Below are 12912 nucleotides of genomic sequence, written 5' to 3'. Positions count from 1 at the left end.
TTTTTTCCACTTTTCTGCTTTTGGCCATATGACACACTAGGAGAGGAGGTCAAGGCAGGGTAAGGAAGGGACACCAACCACGGGGATAAGAAATTGCAAGTGCACAGAGAAAGATATAGGGTGAGCTTCACTTAGGTAAGGAGCAGATCTTCTGTTGCTCCGTGACCGTAGCCTCAAAAGCACTTCGAAAACTCACCCTCCTGCAGAGTACTGCATCACAATACATACACACTATTGTCACCTATGAAAGGTAAGGGTCAACAGCATTGCGAATGGCTTGTGGGGCAGCTGGAGGGAGCCTCTCCCCCACAAGAGTGTCTCTTGTGGTGGGAGGATCAGACAATCAGGATGCTGTGGAGGAACTTAATCGACTACGCTCTTCACATGGCACCACCTTGCGAATGTCCGCATTGTGGAACGAAGTGAGGTGTCGCTTCATGGTTGTCGTACCAAAGCTGTACGAACCAGGTCTCCCGCGACTCAGCACCACCTGGCACTGGTTACAGCTCACCAGGTTCACACGTGCTTTTGGTACGTTCCCATAAATGGAAAACAACCGCCACACCCACGACTCCCGGCGAGTGCTGGTAGCGCGGAGTTCCTCCACCTCATTCTCTTCCTCCTCTTCTTCCTCGCTCTCTACATCCTCACCCGTATATCTCTCTGCAGGCCCTTTGGGAGGTGGTGGTGGTGGTGGGTTTGGGGGTCGTGCAGAGGCTAATGAAGCAACAGCAGCCAGAGATGCTATACTGATTACTTTCCGTTTGGTCACTACAACAGTAAAGGCAGTACACCTCAATCTGCTATAGCTAGAAGGACAATAAAGGTGCACTCGGGGGTGTGGCCACATATAGGGGTGGAGGGGTGTGCCTCGTGACCTTCTTCATCAATGAAAAGCTTTCCGAACATTTTACACAACATGTCCACATGTAAGCTATTGTCTCAGATATGTGAAATGAAATTTTTAGACTGTACAATAATTTGCATTGTGTGCATAAGTTCCTTTTGTACTGTTGCGGAAGCACACAAACTGCGCAAATTAGTCCTCACGCTCAGCGTAGGTGCGGTCACATGATGACGTCCTGAACACATCCACGCCAGAAATGGGAGTCCGCTGGACAGCAAATGCAGACTAACAAACTTGCGCATGCGCGCAAGTGTCCTAAGGACAGTGTTCGGGTTCTCAAACTAATTCAAAGTGTGACATAAGTGAGACGGACAGTTAAGGGCAGGCGCGATGTTCGCTGTACTTATGGTTGCACTGCGCATGTGCGTACATGATATGATCACTGTACGGACAGGTCCATTGTCCTTAGGACACCTCCATTTTGTTTGACTACGAACTTGCCGGCCACCGCGCCTGTCCTACGGACGCCACCATCTTGCCTGCAGAGCATACGGGCAGGTATGCTGTCATTAACACACTCCCATTTTGCTCATTCACTTCCATCCCGGACACCTAGTGTGTTCTACGAACATGTTTTATCTCGTTTGTCAGCAGTACAGCGAGTTATAATGTCCTTAGGACACCCCTTTCTGTTCATGTACGCACAATTTGCACAGATGGTGCCGTCAATCATCAACTCCATCTTACTGGACATTAGTAAAGGTAGGTGTACTGCCTTCACAACATCCACATTCCATTCCTTACGGATAGGTTGAACAGGCGCGCTGTACGCAAACATTTTCAGTCTTTGAAAAAAAAAATGTATTCCTCACCCTCTTTAACTACAACTACTATACAAAAACATTCCAAACACACACACACCTTTCATTCCAAAGAAATATCGGGGGAAGCAGTTACTGACACAAATATAGGGGAATTAGGATTCAACACGGGCTGGTTATGAGGGGGAGATTTGTGAGGGGAAGAAGGGATGGATGTTTCGTCAAAACGTCGATTTTCTTCTTGAAGGTTTGGGGATGGTTCACTAGGGAATGGAGAAGTGGGCAGGTACAGGTCGGACAGTGGTAACGTACTTTTCCTCTTACACAGTCTTCCACAAACTCCCTTAAACTTTTAAAATTCTCATTCAACGTGTCCATTTTCCACTCAATCCTTTTCATCCTGTCTTCTTGTGTCTCGTTTGTTGGCCTGTAAAAAATAAATATATATTTATTAAATGCCCATAAAATACTGCCCATTACTTTGCATGCGCAGAGTGCTGGGTACCATTGCTATCGCTCCTGACATTTCCCCATGCGGAAAATACTCTTCCAACCACTCCAAAGTACTCGTCATTTTTGTGTCAAAACAACAGAAAGGCATTATTATTTCCGCACCACATACCACAAAACAATACACACACATACAAAAAAATGACCTTCACTAACTATTTTGATGTTACTTCCCTTCGTCCTACTGCGTCCGTCCACTGTCGGTCCAGGCTGCAGAGTTTCTGTGAAGTAATTACGATGGAGGCATCCTTTTTTTTATGGTACCATCCATTTCATTCTAGATGGCTATTAAATGCATCTTTTCCATTTCACACGTTCAGGTTTCCTTATTTATTTACTTATACTTATAATGTCTTCCAGTCCTTTTTCTAAGTTCAATATTTTTTTGTGTAAGAAAATAGGACATTTTCAGATACACCGTGGCTGTTTGGGTACGGTTGACCTCGTCCGCCCCCGTCCGCTTCCGCAAACAGACGCTCAGTCCGTCCCTTTCTAATATCAATACAGAGGGGGTTCTGTATGTTCTATGATACATGTACATCAAGTATGTGCATTATACTACATTTCTCCCAAAATCACATGACAACAGTGTATATTCAGCACACCAACTTCATTATCACAATCTTACCATTAAGTTCCCCTTCCAAAAACCTGTAAAATTCACTACAAAAAAAACTTTAAGGGGACGTTATGGTTAAGTTGCCCTACTAAAAACCTGTACAATTCACTACAAAAAAACTTTGTTAAGGAGACGTGATGGTTAAGTTGCCCTACCAAAAACCTGTACACTTCACTACAAAGAACTTTTCAATCTCCCCATTATGCTTCAAGGTAAAACCGAAAAACCCCTGAAATTCGCCAGTTAGGGTAGAGTAGGCCACCACACCTGCCATCACCACTATGCACTGCTAACACTAACACCCAGAACATGAAAGATGGCATCTCAAATCTCATTGCTGACATCACTGACATCACATGTTTAGGCCCTTTGTTTACGTTCACTGCCATTTACATATATGTACATTCAGTAAGAAAACTTTGTTAAAGGGATGTTACACATCACAGTGAAACCAAAAAACACGCTGCACATTCCCTAATTATGGTAAGCTAAGCAACCATAACTCACACCACCTAGGTGCATTGCTAACACTAACACCCAGGACATCAAAGATAACATCACAAATGTCATTGATGACATCACTGATAACATAAGATGTGAATTTAATTTTCATGCCGCACCACCCCTACATTGATATATGCTTCCATTACAGATTTTTGCATACTGTGCAACATAAACATCTATGAATGCTTCCCTTACTGGATAATTGCACTATTACTCATACAACACACAGAGACCACAAAGCATACCGATAGAGGCACATACAGGGGCCGTAACGTAAGCACATCAACCTCCTATATTACCAGAAATTGTTCATAACCGTCCTTAACACCTTCGTGCACAGAAAAAATTGTTGTGTTTCAGGATTCCTTCTTATCCTATGTATATGCAAGATATGATGTCATTGGACCCTAAGGAAAGTATTTTAAGAACATCTGAGAACGTTTACAACTACAAATATAGCACCTTTTACCTTTTCACTTCCTTACTGACTGAGCAAAAAAAGAGGGAGCTGGACACGTAATGTCATCAGTGATGTCATCAATGACATTTGTGATGTCATCTTTGATGTCCTGGGTGTTAGTGTTAGCAATGCACGTAGGTGGTGTGTGTTATGGTTGCTTAGCTTACCATAATTAGGGAATGTGCAGCGTGTTTTGGTTTCACTGTGATGTGTAACATCCCTTTTAACAACGTTTTTTACTGAATGTACATATATGTAAATGGCAGTGAACGTTAACAAAGGGCCTACACATGTGAAGTCATCAGTGATGTCAGCAATGACATTTAAGATGCCATCTTTCATGTTCTGGGTGTTAATGTTAGTGCATAGTGGTGATGGCAGGTATGGTGGCTTACTCTACCCTAACTGGCGAATTTCAGGGGTTTTTCAGTTTTACCTTATATATATATATATATATATATATATATTTTTTTTTTTTTTTTGCATTCACTGAAACAAATTTAAAGTGCAGTTAAGTTGACCAGATTTAACGCAAGAAAACCCTTGAAATTCAGCGGATGTGGGAAGTCATGATCAGCTTAACTCTGCGCGTTCCTGTTGCAAAGCCCATGAGCACATATGTTATTATAAGAGAAGGGTTTAACAATGACATACAAAATAACATTATGGGGGACATAGCATTTTGGGGGACATAAAGAGGAGCGTGCCAAGGTAAGCTGGTCATGACTTCTGTAAGGGTGTTGAAGAAGGATGCCCACACAAGAGTGGCATTTTGGTTGGTAAAAACGTGTAGAAGAAACCCTCACTACCCCCATCTTCTATGAGGGGTTTCCCTGCCTCAAAGTAATACTAAAGGATCTGCCAGAATGTCCATCGAAATCAAACCCCTACTTCTATCCCTCACACTACAACTAACGAAACATAAAATCCAACAGAAAGTTCCTTCTCGAGGAGAATAACTCCCTCCTCCTGGTATTTGGGTGCCATTCCCAGAAATGATGCTCTTTGGGAATGATTCCCTTCCCTTCCATGATGGTTCCAACAAATCTTTGCATGAATCAACTTTCTGAAACCATGACTCCCTTTCTCCTGGTAGTGGTCCACACACTCCACTATAGTTCACAACAAAGCCATGGGACTTACTCCGTTACCCTGGCGTCTCTTGATCAATGGGCTTTCAGTTTCCTCGCCAGGAGAATGCCACCCTTCCCTTAGTGTTTGAGAGTTCTTTTCCATATCTCTCAACTTGATATTTATTTTGCCCCCATCTCATGGAATCAGCAAAGTACCAAATCCTCCTCAGGGCCTCAGTGGACTTTTCCCTGCCACTGCAACAAGGATGTTTTCCTTGGATGCTTAGCATGCTTGCGTTAGGGTCCAAGACCCTTCCCTGGTGGTCAGTGGGCTTGTTGCTGCCACTGCAATGAGGAAGTTCTCCTTGGATGCTTGCTGCACATGTATTTGGGTCCAGACCCTTCTCTGATGGTCAGTGGGCTTAATGCTGCCACTGCTTCTCCTTGGATGCTCAGTCCACCCTTCTCAATAGTTTGATCGTTACTAGTGGGCAGGTGGAAAGCCACTAAAGCCCCCCCCATGTCCCCTCCAGGTCGTTCATACCTCCCATTACCTTCTTTGGGACTTTGGTACGCCACTGGGGCTTGCTGGGACTGGGATGGGTCTCTCCAGCTCTTCAGGCTTTTCTCCTATGATTACGCAGCACTGCGGTGACTCTGAGGTCTACTGGACCGCTCGGCTCACTCTTCATGCTATGTGTTCGGGCCTGCTCCAGCTGGACCAATGGAGAACTCCCTCAGCGTTTTACCAAAAAGTGCTCTTTGGCATCTCCGGTCAGCTGACAGAATTTGAAACTGCCTCTCTGGATGGTTTGCACCTCTCCCGGCTGCCATTCCTCCTTCGCTTCTGGTGGATTGTCAAAGTCCCTTGTTGTTCTTGACAGTTTGATCTACATGCATCCTCGGGGTTACCTCACCAGTACCAGCGCAGTCAGTAATCTTCATGTTTTCTGAGCTCTTCTTCGTCCTGGTACTTTCTGTTTTGTCTCTTTTTCCAACACTACAGAAATGCATGGGTCTCCACTCAAGGAAGTGGCTTGGAAAGAGGAGGAGGTTAAGAAAGGTTGGGGTGTGACGTTGGCTAATGGGCTGTACTCTCAGTGATCATCCTTAACCCCAGAGGGGGAGTCACTCCACATGAGGTCCCCCCGCATTAAACCACCCATAGGGGGAATATTGGGTAATGGCCGCACCTCTCTAGCCTCATGAGAGAGGGCTCCCCCTTGGGGAGATGTGATGAAACTTGTCAAATTTCTTCCTGCATTTCAACGGTTTTGTTGCATTAAATCTGGCCAATACAACCGTACTTTAAAGTTTGTGTTTTTTTTTAGTGAATTTGTCTGGGCCTCCTGTACATGTTCCTCCAATATGATTATTTTAGACCCACTAGGTGGTTTTTGGCCGTGGCCACTATACATGTCTTTTTGGCCCACTAGCCAGGGTCTTCGGCCGTGTCCACTGTAAAAGTTCCCCAATATGTTTCTTTTGGACCAACTAGTTGGCCATGTCCTTTGACTGTGGCCGCTATACATGTCTTTTGGGTCCACGAGCCATGGCCTTAGGCCCCTGCCAGTGAGCATAGCTTTTGGCCTTGCCTACAGTATATTTTAAAATACTGCTGGGCCACTAGCCATGGTCTTTGGCCATATCCACTTTCCACCCTCTCCACTCCCTCATTTTTTTCCCATAACCGCAGTTATCTTGGTAATGCACTACACATACCTGCGATTATCTGTAGGCGCTTGCCTCCCGTAACTAACCAGGTTCATCTGTAAAAAGGGCAAACAAAGAAAAGTCTTCCCTGCCCTCCCAGGCACTCACCAAGTGCCCCCATCCCTTTCGCATTGGTCCCCCCCCCCCACCTCAAATACTTTTTCTGTCCCTAGCCCTCTCCCATTCCTCCCTCCCAACACTCGTGGTTTTGTGTGACGCACTTACATTTCCGGTCTGGTTTTCTTTCATAACCTATTTTTTTTCAAGTGCTCGTGCCCAGATGTAGAGAAACACTTTCTGCGGCAGCACCCTTTTCACACCAGCCTTTAGATCCCAAAGGGCCAAAATATGACATGACTAATTGGCCTTTCAGGAGCACAATGCAGAGGATGTGGCCAACAGCCTGAATAATTGTGTAATGGGAGGCTGTCTGCATTTCCTGCACCAGGCTTGGGCTTGCATGGGCATGGTGGACAGCAGGCTTAGTGGAGATGGACACAAAGTTGATTGTGTCTAAAACATATGGGCCTTCAGTAGGTTTGCACATGCTATGAGTGAGACTACTCCATTCATTCGTGCCTCTCTGAGGTTTCTTTGGGGCGCTCTTGCCATGGTCTTTGGCCTTTGGCCTTGGCCGCTGTACATGTTGCACCAATAGGTTTGATTGGGGCCCACAAGCCATGGCCTTGCGCACAGATATCCATTACACGCTACTTAGGAGATGTGATCCCTGCAGATGTAAAAAAAATTTAAAACATTTTTTTTTACTCTCTCCCATTTCTGATTGATTCCCCCGATAATGGTAACAAACTACACGTACAGCGGTATTGAACTACCCATGCCCGTGGGATTTCCCTGATAATGCTAGAAAATCCCAAACTGTTCCCTGTCCCCATAGACACTGCCCAAGTGCCTCCTGCTTTTTCCATCGTCCCTCTGCTCCCCTCATATGCTTTTTTTCTCCCTGGCACACTTCTGACCATTACCCCCTAACACTGTTGGGTTCATGTGATGTATTTCTGTTCTCCGAGGATGACTTGATTGAAATGCGATTGCAGAATTTCAGGGGGTTTGTTGTATTCATTCTGATCACCTTAACGCTCTCTTTTTTTACTGAATTTCAAGGGTTTTGCTATACCTCAGGCTCCTCAAGGCCCACTACTGCACATGATCTTCCAATAGTTTTCTTTTGGGCCACTAGCCATGGCCAGTGGCCACGGCCATACATGTTTCAAAGTTTCTTAAGGTCTCACTGTCTGCGACCGTCTGCCATAGACTCTGTGTGTGTTTCACCAATGTCCTTCTTTTGGGCCCACCAACCATGGCTGCTGGCCATGTCTACAACCTTCGGCCGTAGCCTATATGTGTGTTTCACAAATGTCTTTCTTTTGGACCCACCAACCATGCCCACTACGCCGTGTCAAACTATGACTTTGTTACCAATCACCCATTACCCCCTGCCCAGTAGATGGTAGGCACTGCACTTTGTTACCAAACACCCATTACCCCCTGCCCAGTAGATGGTAGGCACTGCACTTTTTTACCAAGCACCCATTACCCCCTGCCCAGTAGATGGTAGGCACTGCACTTTGTTACCAAGCACCCATTGCCCCTGCCCAGTAGATGGTAGGCACTGCACTTTGTTACCAAGCACCCATTGCCCCTGCCCAGTAGATGGTAGGCACTGCACTTTGTTACCAAGCACCCATTGCCCCTGCCCAGTAGATGGTAGGCACTGCACTTTGTTACCAAGCACCCATTACCCCTGCCCAGTAGATGGTAGGCACTGCAAATGTTAAACCTTTTTTTCAAACTTCTGATTTCTGCGATAATTTCACAGTAATTATTTCTAATAACAGAAATTCCTGTGGTAGAGAAGCAGTCTGCGGATTCCCACAATAACGGGAAAAATTGCTCAATTAAAAAGATGCCCACGTCCTCACAATGAGGCAGCATGGCAGGTCAGCAGAGTCAGTCACACACTACGCACGCCTGGGTCTGCTCTTCCTCATTCAGAGATCGACACACCGAGGATTGTTGAGGTGCATTATATTGCAATATTGAGAATTCATAACATGGATGGACCATTGAAAACCCTATGGTGCTGGTGAAGAGACATTCATCCATTAGGGGGGGGGGCTGATGTTTCATCCTGCTGAGTTTACTTCCATGCAAACTACAGAGGTTATGTGTTTAATAATAGGAAGAGTCCATGTCTGCAGGTCAATTACCTCAGTAAGGCCAGTGTCGGGACGATGGCTCAGGGGCAACGTGCTCACCTTGGAAGCAAGATGACATGGAGCACCACAGGTTCGATCCCCGGGTCTGTGCTTAGAAACCTCTGGGTATTAAGCACGTTATGAATGAGCTATCATATCATATCATATCAGTGGGGCTGAGGCAGAGTCAGTCTAATGTCAAGCATTCATGTTGTAGGCTCTCGTGTTAGTTAAATACCATTCAGTTGGGTAGAATTGAAATGTTGGGAGCCCTGTACGTGGGGGAAACACATAGCACATACCTACAGAAAGAGGCCTACTCCCAAATGTGTTTAGGTGCAAGTGACAATATGCACTACTGCAACTCATCCCCCCAAAAAAGAGAACCCATATTCTTAAGGTTCCTTTCCATGTGTGCTTCATGGATCTGCTCACCCTGATTCCATTCTGCATTCCTCTGCACATTTGCACAAATAAGGAGGTGTTAATGCAAACGTTGAAATGCATCCTGTATTCTGAAATGGGATGCACATGACAACGTGCAAACAAGCGACCCTTTCCAGCAGGTCAGGGGAAATGACTCGTCCATTTAATTATTTTAAAGTGTGGAACAGCAGTGGCGTGCACTGCTGCTGTCCTCCTTACATGACTATCCCTCAAACTGGGATAGAATGGCTCTTCTCTTTTTTGTATGCCTTTCACAATGACCAGCGTCCATTTGGGTTCCGGGAGAGGCATAGATGCTCCTGGTTTAATGTATGCAAAGGCGTTGGCCAGTTCATCATTTGTGCAGCAGCACAAGTCCCTGGAAATGTGCAGGCTATCATTATGAATAAGGTGACCTGCACACTTCTCAAAGTAATGCAAAGAAAAGAATGCATCATATGCACATTTTTATTTGCATTTATTTTTATGAATTAGTCAAGTCATAGTAAAAAGATTGCTATGTTTTTCATCTGCAACAAAGAGTTAATTTTGGTTTCTATATTGAAGAACCATCGAAGTGCATGTGATTAGTGCTTTCTTTGAGCACAGCTGGCAGGGAAGATGCTGGCCTATTCCATTCACTTGGCATTTTATTTGCTTTGAACATGTGCTGGCAGGAAAGAGTCTGACCTCTGCAATCCATTGTTTTCAGCAACATATGATCCGCATGAAATTGACATGTGATTAACCTGACTTTGTTGCCTGCATCTCTGAGAAATGTGTTCACACTGGATACCCAAATACTTAGAACATGTTGGTGATTCGGGGTTCAGCTGAATGGATTCAACCAGACTTACCCAGGATAACATATCCACCAAAATAATTGCCCATGATCGATTCTGCCAAACCACTACCTCCCTGAATAACAGACATAAGTAACTCTGATTTCTCACTCATCGCTCATCTCTGCCACAACCCCTAGATCCACAAATTCCCAGCCCCCTAACCCCAAAGTTTCAATGAAGACGAGCATGCGTGTCCCGTTGTCTGGCTACACGGTGAGAACCCTTGCTGTGGAATGGGTGAGAGTGACTGCATTCTGTTCGAACATCTGGTGAGTCTGGAAGAGTGTGAGCACTGGTAGAAAAAATAATGTATATATCAGACTCTCTATGGGAGGCCCACAACTCTATCATTTGTCAACTCAATTTTAATAGGTAATCACAAACCGAATGCAAATAAAAATACATGAACTCTTGAATCTGGGATTTCAGAATAAACTACAACTCTGACAAAGCAAAGCTCTGCGTGTAGCCACGGGCCTCAAGCATTCTGATTACATCTCGGCCACCAGACTTAATGTAAACTGGTTTCCCATCTAAGCTTGCATTGAATGTAAGATTGTGTCCTTCACACACAGATACATAAGGAGACCTGTGAGGTATCCTGCCGAGTCCTAACAGAATCGCAGCCTAAAGTCTCCTCCCATGTTTCCAGGGAAAGGCAGCCACTACCTGATCAAACCCTGCCTGCGGTGGGATTAGCCGGGTGGATCACCTGCGAGGAGAAGGGTTACTGAGGGACTACAGTGACTCTGTTAGAGACACAGTAGTCATTCGGAAGCTGAGGTTTCCATAATACCGGAATACCTAATGGTGTGTTGTCAGAGTAAGGCTCTCCTTCTCAAAATAACCAAAAGTGTTAGTAGTAAAAATCCTGATGATCAGCAAAGGAATGGAACATGTAAGAATCAGAACATCAATACCATTGTTTCTGATACATGTGATCCCCCCCTTTGGTTTTAACTGTGAAATCGAGAACCAACCCTTAATTCCTCTAAAAGCCCTCCCTAGAGGTATATTCTATAAACAGAGTGAGTCAGATGAGTTTAGAATTGAGACCTTGGATGAAAAGACTAAGAAAATGAAGGACTTCGAGACCCATAATGCTCCAGGTACTGGGACGAGGAAGACAGACTCAGAGGAACAGAACTGCAGTATGCAGTTTGGTGCTTCTGATAGCCAACACCTGAGCAGGACTTGAGATTATTTAAAGCCCCTTCAGGTGCAGGCATGAGAAGCAGTAGGATTAGTCGTCAGCAGTTGTTTATGCAGCAGAGGCAGAGAAATGAAGACGCCATGACCGCCAACGTGTTTCAGACAGATTATGGTGCCGAGAGAGTCGTAGGAGCTAGAAGGTTATGCAGTGAAAAGCAGTGTTGTAACAGGCTGCCCCGTGGGAATCAGATGCTCTCTTTATCCTGTGTCCTACTCCGGGAACTGGTGAGCACAGGAGACCACAAGGAGCAGCACAGGACCCTGGTGTGAAAGGCGCTGGCCACGGGAACACAACCAGACCTGTCAAAAGCTCCAGATCAGACGAACAAAGAAGAAGTTGCAGCGAGTTGAGCAGACGGACAGGCAGTGGCCATTGATTTTGCTTTTGACCTCTCACCGCTTGCAAACGTTTTGAATACCGAACTAATGAAAGAAAGTATTTTTGGCGCAGTACTTATATTGAGAGGAAATGAGAATAGAATGTTTGTAACTATCACTGCCCAAGTAAAGAGGGGGCAATATTGAACCAAGATTATAACAAAGATTGCCAAAGTAAAGAGCAGCCAATTTTTAAGCAAGATAATTGCCCGTATTGTCCAGGCCAACAAAAGGCCATTAGAAATAAAAGGAGGAAACCACTTTATTGAAGACAGAAACCTGAACAAGAGACATTTCCAGCAGTTAGCTGGTGTGATAATAGGAATCCCAAAGTGCCAGGAGAGAAGCCTTCCTTGTGGAAGGTATCAAGGGGGAGAGAAAAATAACTTGCAGTGTACGTGACAAATAAATCAGTGGAACAAACGGCATCAATGGGTGCTGTATCCTTATGGAGGACGTTGTGAATCTCAATGTTGTTGAAAGGCAAAGACTTTGCTACATTTTGAAGTAAGCCTCTCCACAGTGCGTGTGGTAGTGGTAGGGGTTTTAGGGCCAACGTCACATTTGCATCTCAGATAGACTCGAAACATCTTCCATTTGAAATGTCTGATCTCACAACTTGAAAGAGGCTGGAGTCTACATAACCACAGAGCAATAATGGGATCCTTGCAGGTGGTCAATACATGGGTCGCCCCCGTTAATACGGAAACAGCATGCGAGATAGATATCAACACAAGATCCTGGCATTAATAGAGAGAAAAATCAAACACTGGTGGAGAAGTTTGCACCCAGCTCAAACGCCTGCTTCCTCTTTAGCAATTCACTGCAACTGACTTCTGACTTTATATAATTTGTTTGGTTGTGGTCAGTTTAAAAGAACACATAGCACATGCTTAAATTAAACAGAGAGTCTTTATGTCGGTTCATAAACGTGTATTAAAACATTTAATGTAAAGGGAATAGCAGTGCCAGGGATGTGGGATGGAACTGAGTGGGCACGCTGCAGGCACTGCATACTGCAAAATGTTAAGTAGGCCTAAAACTCACACCATTGTGGTCTGCATCTAATGGCAAGCTATGGCAAGAATGGAGAGGTGCGATTCATTTTGGGTAAAATAAATGTTTGGCCAGTGACTTGTCCAGATTAAGGGTATCATTATGCAGCTAGGGGCGAATCATTAATTGGCTAAAATTAGACATTTTGAAGATCGATATGCCACGTTTTCATTGGCTGAGCCATGCAGGGAAGTCAATAGCAGGCTAGGATTAAGAGAGGAACTAGGAG

This window comes from Ambystoma mexicanum, chromosome 12, assembly GCF_040938575.1.
Source record: "Ambystoma mexicanum isolate Mex_15411 chromosome 12, UKY_AmexF1_1, whole genome shotgun sequence".
Lineage (NCBI taxonomy): Eukaryota > Metazoa > Chordata > Amphibia > Caudata > Ambystomatidae > Ambystoma > Ambystoma mexicanum.
Note: the sequence above shows the minus strand (reverse complement) of the source record.